General features: G+C 42.4%; 1 protein-coding gene across 5 annotated transcripts in view; it reads right to left on the bottom strand.

Annotated features, from left to right (window-relative positions):
- robo3 (roundabout, axon guidance receptor, homolog 3 (Drosophila)) overlaps positions 1-16,365 on the bottom strand; it is a 139,844-nt gene that overhangs the window by 89,346 nt on the left and 34,133 nt on the right. Inside the window, exon 1 of one of the 5 annotated variants that reach the window (XM_061751939.1) lies at positions 133-1,889. The exons of the other annotated variants lie outside the window; for them this stretch is intronic. The gene's annotated coding sequence lies outside the window, so the exon portion shown is untranslated. Of the gene's footprint in view, positions 1-132; positions 1,890-16,365 lie in introns of those variants that run through there. 5 annotated transcript variants of the gene reach the window in all.

Genomic DNA, 16,365 nt, shown 5'->3' with positions numbered 1-16,365 from the left:
CACACTTGAGCGTGGAAAGTCACTTGAATGCAGCAAGCATAAATTATTTGTTTAGAGTCCACACTTTAAACAAGTTATCGCCTTTATTTCCACATTCATTGATCCATAGTCTACATTTTGTGTCTGATATACCTGAAGGCACGGGACTTTCCACTTTCAATCGCCAGAGCTCTGTGACTTCTCGGATTACAGCTATGGAGAGTGGTTTTGTAGTTGCGGTTGATGTCCTGACAACAGGATGAGGCCAAAGCCACAGAGGCCTGCAGGCTACAAGTCTGGTCTAAGCCAGTCCACAGAATGGATCAGTTTCTACGACATTCCTACCCTAAAAGCTTACCGTCACCCTAAAGCAGAAAAACAGATCCTCCCAAAAATGCCATTTGTGTCACAAAGTTTCCTCAAAAATGATGAGCAGCAACTCTCAAATTTCTCCCTGCTCAAGATGAACTGCTCTTTTGAACCTTTGATGAGAGATGAAGTTTTGACATCAAGAAGAAATAGGATGTTTAATTGATGCCGGGGGGTATCATGGTTGCTTTACTTACATTACAGAGATACGAGTGATATAAATAATTCATAAGTGATGTGAAAAATCGAATCTAGATTTAAGAGTGAAAAACCTACATTCTTTACAGACAATACATACTACTGCTACAATACTAATACAAAACCACGCACATTTAATCTCTCTGGCAAAGAAAAACTATATTTAGATATTTACAGTTGGCACATAAGTCAACATTGTGTAATTGTAGTACTGATTTGCATGTAGTGGTCCCACATGACTACAGAAACAGAAGCATTATTTCTTGTTTGTCAGGCACATGCAACAATATTGAATTGTAATCATCTTCATTCACTTAATACGCAGTGTGTCAGAAAAGATCGAGGACTGGTGTCACAAAAGTTATACTTCAAATCCAAACTACAAGTTTTCCCTTTCAGTGTGAGCCAGAAGATCAACAAGCACATCAACAATGAGATCTTGCTGGCAATTGCTTCTTCAGTGCATGACAAGAGGCAAGAGTTGTGGCAGGACAACACTGCTTCACCATGATAAGGCGCTCTGTCACAACAGCCTGAACATCAGACAGTTCCTGGCCGAGAAGAACTGTAGCAACCTCCCGAATAACCCAAACTGGCTATGTGTCATTTTTTATGTGGGGTCATCAAGTGGACCTTTTTGAAGACATGGACGACATTAAGATGGCCGTAACGATGGAGCTGCGGAGGATCCAGGAAGAATCCTTCTTGGAGAGCATGAAAGTGTGGGAGAGATGGATAGCAAAGTGCATTTGGCTTCAGGGGGATTATTTCGATGTTGTATTTTCTTCTTCTTTCTTTCTTTCTTGTATTTTCTAGTTGAACTATATATCTTTTGTGACACCAGTCCTTGAACTTTTCTGACATACCTTGTATACCACTTGCACTCATTAAGGACGTGGGTGAGCTGGGTCCGAATATCCCAGCTAAATTTGGGAGAGAGGCTGGGTACACCTATGGGAAATTTATAGACTTCAATTAACATACAGTATCAAATTTTGGAGTGTGGGAACAAGCCAGGGAAATAGGAGAATAAAAACCCATGCAAGCATGGATAGAAGATGCACCGTAATTTCTCATGTATAATATGCATTTTTTTCCCCCAAAAAATGTCAAGTCAATGGTGCACATTATACATAGGGATATGGGAAAATGAAAAAAAAAAACTTTCCCATTTTATAAATGTATGCCACCATTTAGAGGTTATGACAAAGCTGTACACTTTCATTCTAATATACCAGCGCCACCTAGAGGTTATGAAAAAGGTGTAGCCTACACTTTCATTCCAATATGACAGGGGTACGTATGGCTACATAATATGTACAGTTGTGCTCATAAGTTTACATACCCTGGCAGAATTTGTCAAATATTTTTTTCATAAATACAACTGATGACTGAACAACAACCATCATTAATTTATTTTCGTTATGTTTTTTTTTGTGATGATAATGCATTTCTGAAATGCTTGCCAGTTTAATTTGAAATCAATTAAAATAAAATTAAATGTGTTTCGCCTGGCCCAATCTTTAAAATTCTGCCTGGGTAGCCAAACATATGAGCACAACTGTGTGTTTTTTCATTTACTAAATGAAAGTAGGGCTGTGAATTTCAAAATAAGAGCAAGTAAATAAAAAGTAAGTATTAGTGTTCAAATAAAGTGCTTAACTTCAGAATAATTCTTTGAAAAAACTAACAAAATACAGATAACACTTCATATTTTGATCATATGGATAGAAGCAAATTCATGCATTGTAAAAATGCATCAAACATAAGTAGAAGGGTTTTCCAGAATTTTGAGGTCAACTTTTGGGGGTGCGTATTATACATGAGTGTGCATTATACATGAGAAATTAGAGTAAAGTCCACAATGGAGGACCTATGCAGAGATTCAAACTCAGTACCTCCCAAATGTGAGGCAATCATCCCCAACAACTATAGCAATATGCTCCCAAGCCCCAAACAACTGCATAAAATAACCAAACTTTGGGGCGCTACATACAGCAAATGTACGTATGTAAAAATAACTGTAATTCTGTTTAATATGAAGCACTACAAGTTGGGATGAAAGATTAATATTTCCGCTTTTAGGTACTGACAGCTGGATCTGATATACAACACACCAGATGACAGCGCCTTTTGTTTAGACCCCCCCCCCATGTGGCTACAATCTGGCATATTTAAATGTGAATGTTGCCTAAAATGCATTGTCCCTTCTTTTGAATGAATACATTGAAAAGGAAATTGAACGTTTGTGAGCAGAAGTATGAGAACATGTGACTGTGTTTTGTTGCCCAGATGTGTCCTATTACGTTGATGATTCAAATATTCAATAGCACCAAATGTCTCTGCTCAGTTTCAGATTTTGCCTGTGAAGACTACATTTAAACTAGTTAGAAGTATGACCAACATGAAAACCAGAGAGTTGTCTATGGGCAGAAAAAGCCAACCCCAAAAAAAATATTGTGAGGTTGGGATAAAAGGGAAAATCAGTCACAGCCACTCCAGAATTATTGGGCTTTGGCAATACAACCATTTGGAATATCATTAAGAAACAAACCACTGGTGCACTAAGTAACAGAGGTTGAATTGTAATATCTATGAAAACAGCAACAGTTGACAGCAGAAACACTGTGACAGCTAGAATATAGCCCAAAGGTCAAGCTTCAGACTTAAGACCTATACAGAATGCATTTTACCTGCTAAAGAGGAGCACACACATGCACATGCACAAGCAAAAGCACACGCAGGCACATGTAGTCATCCACAACAATATGGTGGTCAGCTTGCGCATCGATGGGTGTATGTCTCAGGTTGTATGTATAAAAACATTACATAGTCACCATCAATACAAGGTAGCAGGAATTAGCTATCCAATTGATGACATTGCTCCTCTAATGAGTGCTGACAGGCCAATAAAGCCTCAGGATATTATTATCAGACATACAGTGCTAAACAAATGTATTAGACCACTTGTACCTTTTTCCTCAGAGACCATCCAGTATCCTGAAGTGATTTCATGTGGATTTAAATGTGGTCATTTTCAGCGAACTCTGAATGTTTTACCATTTTGAGCAATAATTTAAAAAGGGAAGCTATAAAAAATTCACTTCAAGAACAATTTGTCCAAATTTGTCTGAATTTCCATATTTTTTAAATTTTTTCAAGAGCATTTCCATGGGACAGTCATAATCATAATCATTAAAAAATTATGGTCATTTTAATGTTTGTATTATATCAACCTTGTAATGGTGGACCCAGTTGCAGCCTGATAAAAGTACCAGTATGTCAGATTTCGACCTTCTATCATCAAAAATATCTGTCTGTGTATTAATTCTCCCTTGCCAATTCTGTTTTCAATCCTGTCCCGAGGTCAGCAGCGCCCCATCCCCACAATGCAGTGTTGGTGGTGCACTGCTTTCCTCTCCTGAGACGCCGGATGGTGGACCAGAATTTCCTCGAAGCCGCCCGGAAGTCTTTCTCCATGGCCTCACCGAACTCCTCCCATACCAGAGTTTTTGCTTCAGCGACCACCACAGCTGCATTCCGCTTGGCCAGCTGGTACCCATCCGCTGCCTCAGGAGTCCCACAGGCCAAAATGGCCCGATAGGACTCCTTCTTCAGCTTGACGGCATCCCTCACCGTTGGTGTCCACCAACAGGTTCTGGGATTGGTGCCACGACAGGCACAGCTCCGGTCGGCCCCCTCTGCAATGGAGGCGCGGAACATGGTCCACTCGGACTCGATGTCCCCCGCCTCCCCCGGAACATGAGCAAAGTTCTGTCGGAGGTGGGAGTTGAAACTCCTTCTGACAGGGGATTCTGCCAGACGTTCCCAGCAGACCCTCACAATACGTTTGGGCCTGCCATGTCGGACCGGCATCTTTCCCCACCATCAGAGCCAACTCACCACCAGGTGGTAATCAGTTGACAGCTCTGCCCCTCTCTTCACCCAAGTGCCCAAGACATGCGGCCGCAAGTCCGATGACACGACCACAAAGTCGATCATCAAACTGCGACCCCGGGTGTCCTGTTGCCAAGTGCACATGTGGACAACCTTATGCTTCCAGGTCTCACTGTCATTGCCCACGTGAGCATTGAAGTCCCCCAGCAGAATGATGGAGTCCCCAGCGGGAGCGCTCTCCAGCACCCCCTGTAAGGACTCCAAAAAGGGTGGGTAGTCTGAACTGCTGTTTGGCGCATAGGCACAAACAACAGTCAGGACCCGTCCCCCCACCCGAAGGCGGAGGGAGGCTACCCTCTCGTCCACCGGGGTGGACCCCAATGTACAGGCGCCAAGCCGGGGGGCAATAAGTATACCCACACCTGATCGGCGTCTCTCACCGTGGGCAACTACAGAGTGGAAGAGAGTCCAACCCCTCTCGAGAGGACTGGTACCAGAGCCCAAGCTGTGTGTGGAGGCGAGTCTGACTATATCTATTCGGAACTTCTCGACCTCACACACCAGCTCGGGCTCCTTCTCTGCCAGAGAGGTGACAGTCCACATCACTAGAGCCAACTTCTGTAGCCAGGCATCGGATCGCCAAGGTCCCCGCCTTCGGCCACCGCCCGGCTCACACTGCACCCGACCCCTATGGCCCCTCCCACAGGTGGTGAGCCCATGGGAAGGGGGACCCACGTTACCCTTTCGGGCTGTGCCTGGCCAGGCCCCATCGGTGCATCCCACCAGGCGCTCGCCTTCGAGCCCCACCACCAGGCCTGGCTCCAGTGGGGGGCCCCGGTGACCCGCGTCCGGGCAAGGGAAAACGAAGTCCATTGTTTGTCGTCATCATTAGGGGTCTTTGAGCCATGCTTTGTCTGGTCCCTCACCCTTGGACCTGTTTGTCATGGGTGACCCTGCCAGGGGCATAAAGCCCCAGACAACTTAGCTCCTAGGATCACTGGGACACACAAACCCCTCCACCACGATAAGGTGACGGCTCAAAGAGGGGAAAAAAGCATGTCAACGCTTGTTTAAAGTTTGCTGAGCAACATTTGGACAAGCCAGTTAAAAACTGGAAGAATATAGTCCGGTCGAATGAGAGCAAAATTGAACTGTTTGGATGCCATAATGCACACCACGTTTGGAGGAGAAAAGGCACTGCACATCACCCTAAAAACACCATTCTAACAGTGAGGTTTGGAGGTGCGAACATGATGGTGTGCAGCTGCTTTACAGCAAATGGTACTCGTAAACTTCATATTATTGAAGGAAGGATGAATGGGCAAATGTACCGAGACATACTTGGCAAAACTCTGCTGCCATCTACGAGGATGATGAAAATGAAACGAGGGTGGACATTTCAGCAGGATAATGATCCAAAACAAACTACCAAGGAAACTCTTAATTGGTTTCAAAGAAAAAAATTAAAATAAATTTGCTAGAATGGCCCAGGCAATCGCCTAACTTGAATCCAATCGAAAATCTATGGAAAGAACTGAAACTCAAGGCCCAGAAAAGAAGCCCACAGAACCTTCAATATTTGAAGACTGCTTGTATGGAGCAATGGGCCAAAATTACACCAGAGCAATAGCTTCTCTACACAGGAGGCGTCTTGAAGCTGTCATCGCAAACAAAGGCTTTTGTACAAAGTATTAAATAAATATCAGTTGGCGTATTCAATACTTTTTCCCTGTGTCATTTCACATTATTACACACAACTTAATTTCTGACTTTATTTGTTCTACTTTTTTGTATGTGTGGATTATGGATTGGGTTCTTCCAAAGATTTGGTGAAAGTTTCATGTCATGAGTTTCATGAGAAAATGGTGACGTGTTAAATACTTATTTCAGCCGTTGTATGTACAGTAGCTGGGGACCAGGGCATGGAGCACTTTAAACACTATAAGTCGTACTTTAAATTGTACCCTGGACTGACCTGGAAGTCAGTGCAGGGAAGCTAAGACAGATCACATTTCTTTGTGTTAGTGAGCAACCTGGACGCTGCATTTTGGGCCAGAGGGAGACCAAAGTAAAGAGAATTACAATAGTCTAGATGTGATACTATGAAAGCATGTATGATTATTTTTTCAGTGAGATATAACAGGAGTAAACTGTGTTTTGATGTTGATTTAATTTCTCAATAAAATACCTAAAGAATTCTTCACAGCGATTGGTGAATGCCTCCACCTCTGGAGAGATTTGGGTACTAACAATTAAGTTTATTGTAATAAATACAATTATGGGGCGATGGGAATGTTTGTTTATAATTTCAGAAAAATGCTGGTTATTTTAGCTGCAAATTCGAAGATAGCCAGAGAAAAAGAGACTAAGATGTGGTCTCTTTTTTTTATTTTTTCTCAGCTCTTCAACAAACCATTAAGGGTCAACACAATTCATTGTTAGCTTCCCAAACACTGCTTAGCTTTCATCTTATAATAAAGTAGCCATGGTCATGGAAGCAGTTGGGGAATTAAGTATCAACACAATGTTTGGAGAACTTCAAATCAGTCCTTTAATGCTGCAAGGAGATGTTTTATCACATTCTGTACCCCCAATGTACATTTATCCTAATAACTACTCAAAGAAGATGACGAAAGCCTTACTAAATGGAGCAGGATCCTGTACTGTCACACAACATGAGGAAGGAAATCAAATGCTTGCTCCATTATCACATAATGCTGCTGTATTATCACAATGGCCAGTCACACACCATTCACAGATCATGGCTCCAAGGGCCTCTGATCTTTCACATCCTGCCCTCCACACTCCCTAGACCTGAGTGAAAAGAGGGGGAAAAGTTTATTAGGCACTGGCAATTACCCATGAGACCCCCGGGGACCCATACTAAGTGTGTGCAATTTGACCCCTTCCTATAACCCCTTTCACAAAGCCAAAATAATCCCAACCACTGGGCCCATCCGGCGTGCTTTCGTCATCATACAGATTAACACACAGGAGAAAAGCTATTGATTTGCAGTGCATCGAAGTGTATATAATACAATGTTTTGGACAGAAATTGTGAATAAACACTTTGTATATAGTATATCTTATTTATTTGGTGAAAATTTTGAGTTTTTTCTGACTTGTTAGTCATATTTTTAGGGAAATGTACACTGCAACAGGTCCATTAATTGGAAATACTGAAGAAAAAGAAAAAATAGTTACAGATGACAATTGTTTGACACCATTTGAAAAGCTACCAGTCTTTTAGTTTTCTGTCAATGTCAGATCGCAGTCAGACCATGTCTTTACAGTCACTCAATACCAAAATATAACCATCTGCACAAGCTTGCTGAGAAAAGACCTGTGTCATCCGTCATAAGTGAAAAATACCAGAACCCTTCTTTCATTTTAGCATTTGAGTGGACATCAACAACACACCTGGGGTGAGCTGCTATTCACTTGTAATTAAAACAGCTTTATCATTGTCTGTAATGTTGTAAGGATGGTGTGTGTGCATACATACTTGACAGCAGCCCCCAAATCCCCTAAGTATAAATATTCATAAAGCTAATAGATAATGACACATAGTCCCTCTGGTGACAGAGCAAAGAAGAGGCCCAGAGGGGGGAATCAAGAAATCATTTCCAGGTTCAAGCACAGTTTTGAATGGATCGTGTTGGCCATCTTACATCCTGTCTCATAATAAAGCAATATGCACAATACAATATTATATATAATATTTTTGCTCGAATGCCAAATTCCATACATGCCTCTTGTTCCTATATCACCCCTGCTTAGATGCACACTAGTGTGTCATCTCCGTTCTCTCGAGACAATATATGTTCAGGGCCTTCGTCCCAACAGAGGCCCCCGTCTGGAGTAGACACCAGCCTTACTCATTATCCGGAGTGATCCCTATCAACTATTGCGCCATGATGAAACAGCCCACACAGGATATTGGAGGAGGGCGTGTCAAGAGAGGGTTTTAGAAAGGGGGGATGGATTGTTGCTCATGATGAGACAGATGTCTGCGCTGCTGAGCCTCCTTCCCACCCAAATTCTAACTGTAGATGCTTTCACACTGGCTTCCCTATACATTGGTACTCAGATGTGTAACAGTAGGGATTATTTCAAATGGGTTCAGACAGCCAAGGTGGCAGGTGATATGCGATAATGAGATGCATAGGGATGTCATTTCAACAGCTATAATTGCTTTCAACACAAAGGGGGTGTGGACAGTGAGTCCCAGGTGTTACTTTACATTCTGGTTGCAGTTGGCTGTGTTCGGCCTTTGTTACGCCTCTAGTACTAGGTTTTCAGTTCAACTTTAACCTCTATTCCACATCAGTACTTTACGCAGAAGACAACAAGATGGGAAAACGCTGGGAAAATGTTTGGATGGCCACTGTGAAAGAGGCTAGAGAGAGCTTGAAAAAAATCTGGACCAAATTTGCCAAATGCAGTCGAATAATAAGGCTGATCGGCGAGTGCAGCCTTTTGTAGGGAAATAGTAATGCAACATACAACAAACACTGTAAATTTTATCTCCATCATTTTAAGATGACTGGGAACACCCCCCATCTCCGTTTAGATTAGTTTTTAGTGGAGCTGCCACGCAACCTTTCAGTGTGACAAAACTTGATGGCCTTGACTAAACCACATAAGATGGTTAACTCTCTGGAAAAGCCTATAGAGCCACAAGTGAAATTGAGCCTGTGATAAAATGAATGACTGTGAATCACATTTCAATTATTCCTTCTACTAGCCCAGAAAGGTCAGCGTTTGAGTCGAGGCCTACCGCTGTAAGCACCTTTGTCAGACATCAATGTGTGATGTATTTTTCCCTTCAAATTAACTCGCTTCATTTTCTTTTGTCTCTCGGCGTGTCGGATGGTGAGCCCACACTCATTACAACCACAACAGCTGCCCCGACCCCAACCAACCAATCCCTCATGCTCACACACATCACCACACGCATTCTGCTGCCAAAGACTGGGCTGATGGTTGAAAGCTTGGTCCCAGTAGCTATTGGAACTGGTGGTTACTTAGGTGAAATGTTCCCAACAATCAACAGATAATGTGTCATCTCTTCTGACGGACACAAACATCTATTCAATTGAAATTAACTTGTTTGATACAGACCGAGAGGCTTGTATGCTAAAGTGATTAAGACCACAGGTTGACAGAAAATACCTGTAGTGTAAAATCCTATTTCTCCCAGCAGACCTCTAGAAAACCAATTATTTGCCACCAGGCTCAGATAACGCTGAAATTGAATCTACAAGGCAGTGTGATGAATTACAAGCAGATGTTAAGCCTGCGATTAGCATAGAAGAACCACTTCTAACAACATAATCATCAGGCAAAGATTCAATTTAATTTTCATGTCATGCTCAGATCCTGTTTGCAATGCTTTAAACTGTTTAACCACCATCACTTTGTGTTAAATACTGTCTGAAATTGAATTAAGTGATAAAAAATGAGATACTGCCGTCCACCTTGGAGCAGTGGGTGCGTCTGGGTGAATTTGATGAGGTTATCTTTCAAGGTGTGGCGTTTCATGGCTTCTTAAGCGCTCATAAATGGCGAGGCCTTGCTCCACAGCAGTGTCCTGTCACACCCAGAGTGTTGCAAAGGGGGAAGGCTTTAGGGTAGACAGGAAGATGGAGTTGGGGGGATTACTTGGCAGCAGCACAGACTGTAGTCATTGACTGCGGGCCCCACATGCAGCAGTGGACAGGAGGCTCTCGTTATAAATCACAAAAACACATGAGAGAAAGAGGGTGGGTGTGCGTGTGTTAGCTTGTCTGTGTGTAATCAAGCAAATGGCACATGAAAATGCCCAAATAGGGCAGCCGGGCCAAGTGGTTAAGATCACCACTGTTGGGGTACTTGTTCAATCCCGGCTATCGACCAGCAGGAGAATGTGGTCAGTGGACCTTGAGCAAGACACCGATACCCCTTAACTTCTAAAGTAGCCCCCTGCTCTGGTGTTCCACTAACTGCGTGCGCCTGCGGTGTTCGCTACTGTGATGGGTTAATAGCAAATGTAAACTTTCGTGAACATGCATGTATATCATCACAAGAATAATGATGATTCTTATTATAACTGAGGACCAGGCCAACTTGCAGGCAATCTGTGAGCATAGAGCTGCAATCATGGACCCACAAGATTTGGTTTTAATGCTCTTTATATTTTACATGGCAGCAGTGGACGTGTAATGCAGATCTGGCACCACCAATCAGGAAATGTAATGTCAAATTATGTTTTATATATACATATATATACACACACACAGTATATATTTTTTCTGATTTAAAAAGAAATAATCAAACCCAAAGACTACTGTCTATATACTAGTGGCAAACAGTTTCAGCAGTAAGAGAAATATGATAGGTAAAATATAAAAAAATAATAACAGAATGACCCCAAAATAATCAAACCAGAAAATTAAGTAATTTTGTCATCTCTAAATGTAATGGTATTTTTTTCAGTGACTAAGAATTACATAAGAGAGGATGAGGCAATGTTCGCTGTTACATGTTTTGGATTACTATTGAGGTTGGCAGTGGCTAGTTTCGGTGACTTGGCCTGAAGATTGGAAGATCATTGGTTGGAAAAAAAAAACACTGAGATTGGGAGGGGCTGATGAAGAGATTCCCTTATTTCTCCCTCAGCAAAAATGGCCATGAGAAATAAACTGAACTGCTAGAAAAAAAAAAAAATTTGTTCAGTACAGCCTTTAATTCAAACAAGCAATTTAATATAATCCATCCATCCATCCATTTTCTGAGCCGCTTCTCCTCACTAGGGTCGCGGGCGTGTTTTAGCCTATCCCGGCTATCATCAGGCAGTACATCCTGAACTGGTTGCCAGCCAATCACAGGGCACATATAAACAAACAACCATCCGCACTCACATTCACACCTACGGGCAATTTTGAGTTGTCAATTAATCTACCATGCATGTTTTTGGGATGTGGGAGGAAACCGGAGTGCCCGGAGAAAACCCATGCAGGCACGGGGAGACTCCACTCCACACAGGCGGGGCCGGGGATTGAACCCTGGTCCTCAGAACTGTGAGGTAGACGCTCTAAGCAGTCGGCCACTGTGCCGCCCAACTTAATGTAATACGATACAAATCTTTCCAAACCGCTCGCATGGGTATTGCAAACCAGCAAAAGATTTTCATTCCATTTGAGAGGAAGCTGCTTCTCCACCTGCGTAACCACATAACATCGAGGTTAATCCACTGGAATCTTGGCATGTTGGCAAATGTGTGTATTTTCTTTAACTTTTTATTATTATTATTGTTTGCTATTTATATATTTAATCTCTGTAATTCCTGATTGGAAGCACACATGACATTCCTGGGTACACTTAAATTCTATAACATAGGTGTCAAACTCAAGGACAAATCCGGCCCGAGAAACCAAATCATGAGCTTAAACTTGCAACTGGTTCTAAATTTTAAGGAAATTTAAAATTTTTACATGTAAAAAATAATAACACTTTGTTAACAAACTGCTTTTTAACATCAACAATCGTTAAACTATTATCCTCGAATTCTGATTTCAAAACTAGTTATCCATCAATCTGTTGAGCATATGTATTAATATGATGAGGTGATTAAATATTTATATGGTTTCACTGTCATACTGACCCGCTGTAAACTGTAACTACAATGTAGGCCATGACAAAAATGTGTTTGACACCCCTGTTCTATAATAATGCAATTGTATTCACAGTTTTTCCATTATAACATAGGGTTAGAACTTTTCAAACACTAAATCCAAAGTACAGGTTAAAATACAATCCAGTTAAAAATGCCAAGGCAATACTTTGTTCCAAATGTTCTGTCATGTGTCTGACTCCACTTGCAATTGGATAGAAGAAATTGCATATCCTGGTCAGGAATGTCACATTATCGAAAAGCTCATTTGCCCAAGTCTCTAAACAGGAAAAGATGAAAACTGTTTGCTTCTGAGTAGCACATACATATATTAGTTCAGACACCCAATGTGACAGCGCTGAATTCATACAATCTTAAAGGCCAGTACCCAAAAAGCAGTCAGTCAATGACTGCTTCTCTACCGACAAGTTCTGTGCGTGCGACTGTCTCGAGAATGAAATGGCTTCAAACTGCCGACTAGCTCCTGCCTCCTACAGGCATGTTAGCATGCATTAGCATTAGCCACCGGGACATAACCTCAGAGCCCGCAGTTCATGAGGCTATGTGAGCAAAGTCAGTGTTATGTACAGTGGATTCTCCTGTGCTGTTAGGGAAACTCTGGATACGATGCACACGAGAGTCAGAGTTACCAGCAGGAGAATGATAGCATGAGACGACTTAGCATCGGTGCACGCTGCATGGACGCCCAGCTTGGAGTGCTCCAACCTGGATACAGGCTTCACTCGTCGTCGGAGACCACTCCGGAAATTGGGGAGTTTGAGAAGAAAATCCACCGAATGAAAAAGGAAAACCACTTTTTATCCAAGTGCAGCAAAAAGGTCCACTTTTTGAAAGTGTCATGGCTCTGTACGCAATGAATTGCACTGGTGGGTGCACAATGTATTGTTTAAAAAGGGAGAAATCAAATGCAGTCAAACACAAGATTACTGCACACTAAAGGCTTGAATAAAAAGCTTTAAATCTTCAGTACTGGTATTGAGGTACTTTTTGCAGGTATAGTATTGAAGTCAGAATTCTAGTATCGTGACACCACTAGTCCAATCTTTTGACAGGTACTGTAGATCTTCAAGTGTAGTAAATAGTTTTCAGTATTTCGTGGATTCAGTAGTAGTGGCAAATATATTCACCTGGCCTAGGTAGGCAATAAAGAATGTAAGGATGCACTGTATGTGGTCCGTTTTCTTACAAGTAACTTTTCTCTCTGACACTCATAGTATACACTGTATCGAGTTGGATGAATTATAAATGGGGGAAGATTGTGAAAGTAATGCATGCATGGCACTGCTAAGGAGAGCAATAAAAACAACGACAGCACTCCAGTACGCCTCTGTTCACCCTCCACCAAACCAGGACCCTGAGGGTCCGCAGCAACAATACAGGGGTGGTCGAAACTCCTGTGTGTGGTCAGCTAATAAAGCAATTGTCTGGTCCTGAAAAGAGGATTACTTTAATCTTGAAATAGCGGATGTCGTGTGCTCCATAGTATTGGGGTAAGAGGGTCACTGTAAATTGCAAAAGGTCCATTGTGAGGCAAATGACGCCCCCCTCCCGCTCCCTTGTCCCTTCACCCTGTGCTTCCCTGAGCTGACACTATCGCCCACTCCAGGCTACGGTAGTCACTAATTTGGAAAGCCAAAATCATTGTAAATAAGTGTTGATAGACAATAACCCTGACCCAACAAATAAAAAGCCACAGACAAACCCCGCGGATTAGTGGCCATTGTGGTGGGTGATGAGTAGTATTATCAGGAATTCAACTTAAACAATAGCTAACTGAGAGAAAAAGTAACAGACCGTAGTCAGAGAAGTGTGTCAAAAATTGTCTTTTCAGGCTACAAAAGTTGAGTTAGCTTATTCAGCTATCCAAATACAGTACAGCCATTAAACTCCACGAATGAGGTCAACATGGAAGACAACGTTTGGATTCGTTTTGTTGGATTATTATTTCGGAATAGCACAAGGAATAACGATTTCATTCTGATTCGGAAGTCAATCATTAGTCTCAATTCCAATAGCAAATGGGATTTTACAGGGCGAGTGTCCGAGCCCTAGTATTTTTCCTTAATATTACGTGTTTGTGTGCAGCCCTATGGGCGGCACAAGCCAGTGCAAACTATAGGCCGGTCCCAAGCCCAGATAAATGCAGAGGGTTGGATCAGGAAGGGCATCCGGCTTAAAACTTTGCCAAAAAAATATGAGCGTTCATCCAAAGAATTCCATACCGGATCGGTCGTGGCCCGGGTTAACAATGACCGCCACCGGAGCCGTCAACCTGCAGGGCGCCGGTGGAAATTCAGCTACTGTGGGTCGAAGTCGAAGAAGAAGAAGAAGAGGTGGAAAGTGGGTTTTTAGGCAGAAAAAGAAGAAGAAAACACAGAGCCTAGAACTGAATGTGGGGACTTTGAATGTTGGGACTATGACAGGAAAATCTCGGGAGTTGGTTGACATGATGATTAGAAGAAAGGTTGATATATTGTGTGTCCAGGAGACCAGGTGGAAAGGCAGTAAGGCTAGAAGTTTAGGGACAGGGTTTAAATTATTTTACCATGGTGTAGATGGGAAGAGAAATAGAGTCGGGGTTATTTTAAAAGAAGAGTTGGCTAAGAATGTCTTGGAGGAAAAGAGTATCAGATCGAGTGATGATGCTGAAACTTGAAATTGAGGGTGTTATGTATAATGTGATTAGTGCCTATGCCCCACAGGTAGGATATGACCTAGAGGTGAAGGAGAAATTCTGGAAGGAGCTAGACAAAGTAGTTCTGAGCATCCCAGACAGAGAGAGAGTCGTGATTGGTGCAGATTGTAATGGACAACTTGGTGAAGGAAATAGGGGTGATGAAGAAGTGATGGGTAAGTTCGGCAGGAAAGGAACTTGGACGTACAGATGGTGGTAGACTTTGCAAAAAGGATGCAAATGGCTGTAGTGAACACTTTTTTCCAGAAGATGTAGGAACATAGGGTAACCTACAAGAGAGGAGGTAGAAGCACGCAGGTGGATTACATCTTGTGCAGACGATGTAATCTGAAGGAGGCTACCGACTGCAAGGTAGTGGTAAGGTAGGGGAGAGTGTGGCTAGACAGCATAGGATGGTGGTGTGTAAAATGACTCTGGTGGTGGGGAGGAAGATTAGGAAGGACAAAAGATTAGCTCGTAATGACTTTTTGACAGCATGTTTGCAGATTACTGTTTTCTGGTCCGTGGCTGACTTTTCAAAACCAAATGATGGAACAACATCTCCCTTTTTTGGCACCTCTTAAAGGTCAGAGGACAAAGATTTTTTCATTTTTTCTTGATAACTCTAGAACCCCTTTACAAACCACATCTGCCATTTCGAAGTGATTATATAGCAGATGTACAGCAGTTAAATTGCTAAATATGATGCAGAATGCGCCTTTGCTTTTTGCATCCCGCGCCTTCCGGTCTTCGTCTCTTTCCGGCGCTGTGACGTCACACAAGCCAAAAATCCTATTCATTCGGCGTTGTGTACCATTGTTCCATGCTGTTGTTCCCGTCCTTGTATATTTGTTGTCGTATGATTTAACGATCTCATGATGTTTTATTGTGTGGCATTTGGTTGTACAAATGCTTCAGGCAGCGAAGAGTTTTTTTTTTGTTTTTGGGCTCTCCAAGTGAAGAAGGAATACGTGACCAGTGGATAGTGAAAGTCACTCGACCGGGGAAGAAACGTGGTTAGCTATGGGTGCCTAGCAAGCATTCCAAACTCTGTGCCGATCACTTCGAACCGGCGTGTTTTGAGAAAGCTTTGGATACACAGATGTAGTTAGGCAAAGGCTGAAACCAGCTGCGGTGCCAACTATTTTTCCTACGGCCATCTGGACCTCCACTGCCAGCAAGAGAACTAAATCTCACAGCCGCCACGATGCACCATTTCCTTGTATATACCTACAACTATATTATGGTTACTATGCACTGGGGAGTAGGAAAAAAAGACCCACACAGTACTTTTCAGTACTGTCGTCTGTACCTTTGCCTATATGATAAGCCAACAGACACACGGCAAATACTTTGTGTGCAGCATGTTATAACGCAACTTGAGCAGGGGGCATACAATATATAGGAATACTGCATCCTATGTAAAAGCTTGTGCCGTGTTACTGAAACATATATGAATATATAATACGTATAGCCATGCTAAAAAATTTTGGCACCCCTGGGGTGCCATTATTTCAAGCCATGAGTGTATAAAAAGACATGGTTTTGACATACCGTCACATGTTCAAACTAA

The sequence above is a fragment of the Phyllopteryx taeniolatus genome, chromosome 17 (genome assembly GCF_024500385.1).
Source record: "Phyllopteryx taeniolatus isolate TA_2022b chromosome 17, UOR_Ptae_1.2, whole genome shotgun sequence".
Taxonomy (NCBI): domain Eukaryota; kingdom Metazoa; phylum Chordata; class Actinopteri; order Syngnathiformes; family Syngnathidae; genus Phyllopteryx; species Phyllopteryx taeniolatus.
The sequence above is the reverse complement of the archived record's forward strand: the minus strand, read 5'-3'. Positions and strand labels throughout refer to the sequence as shown.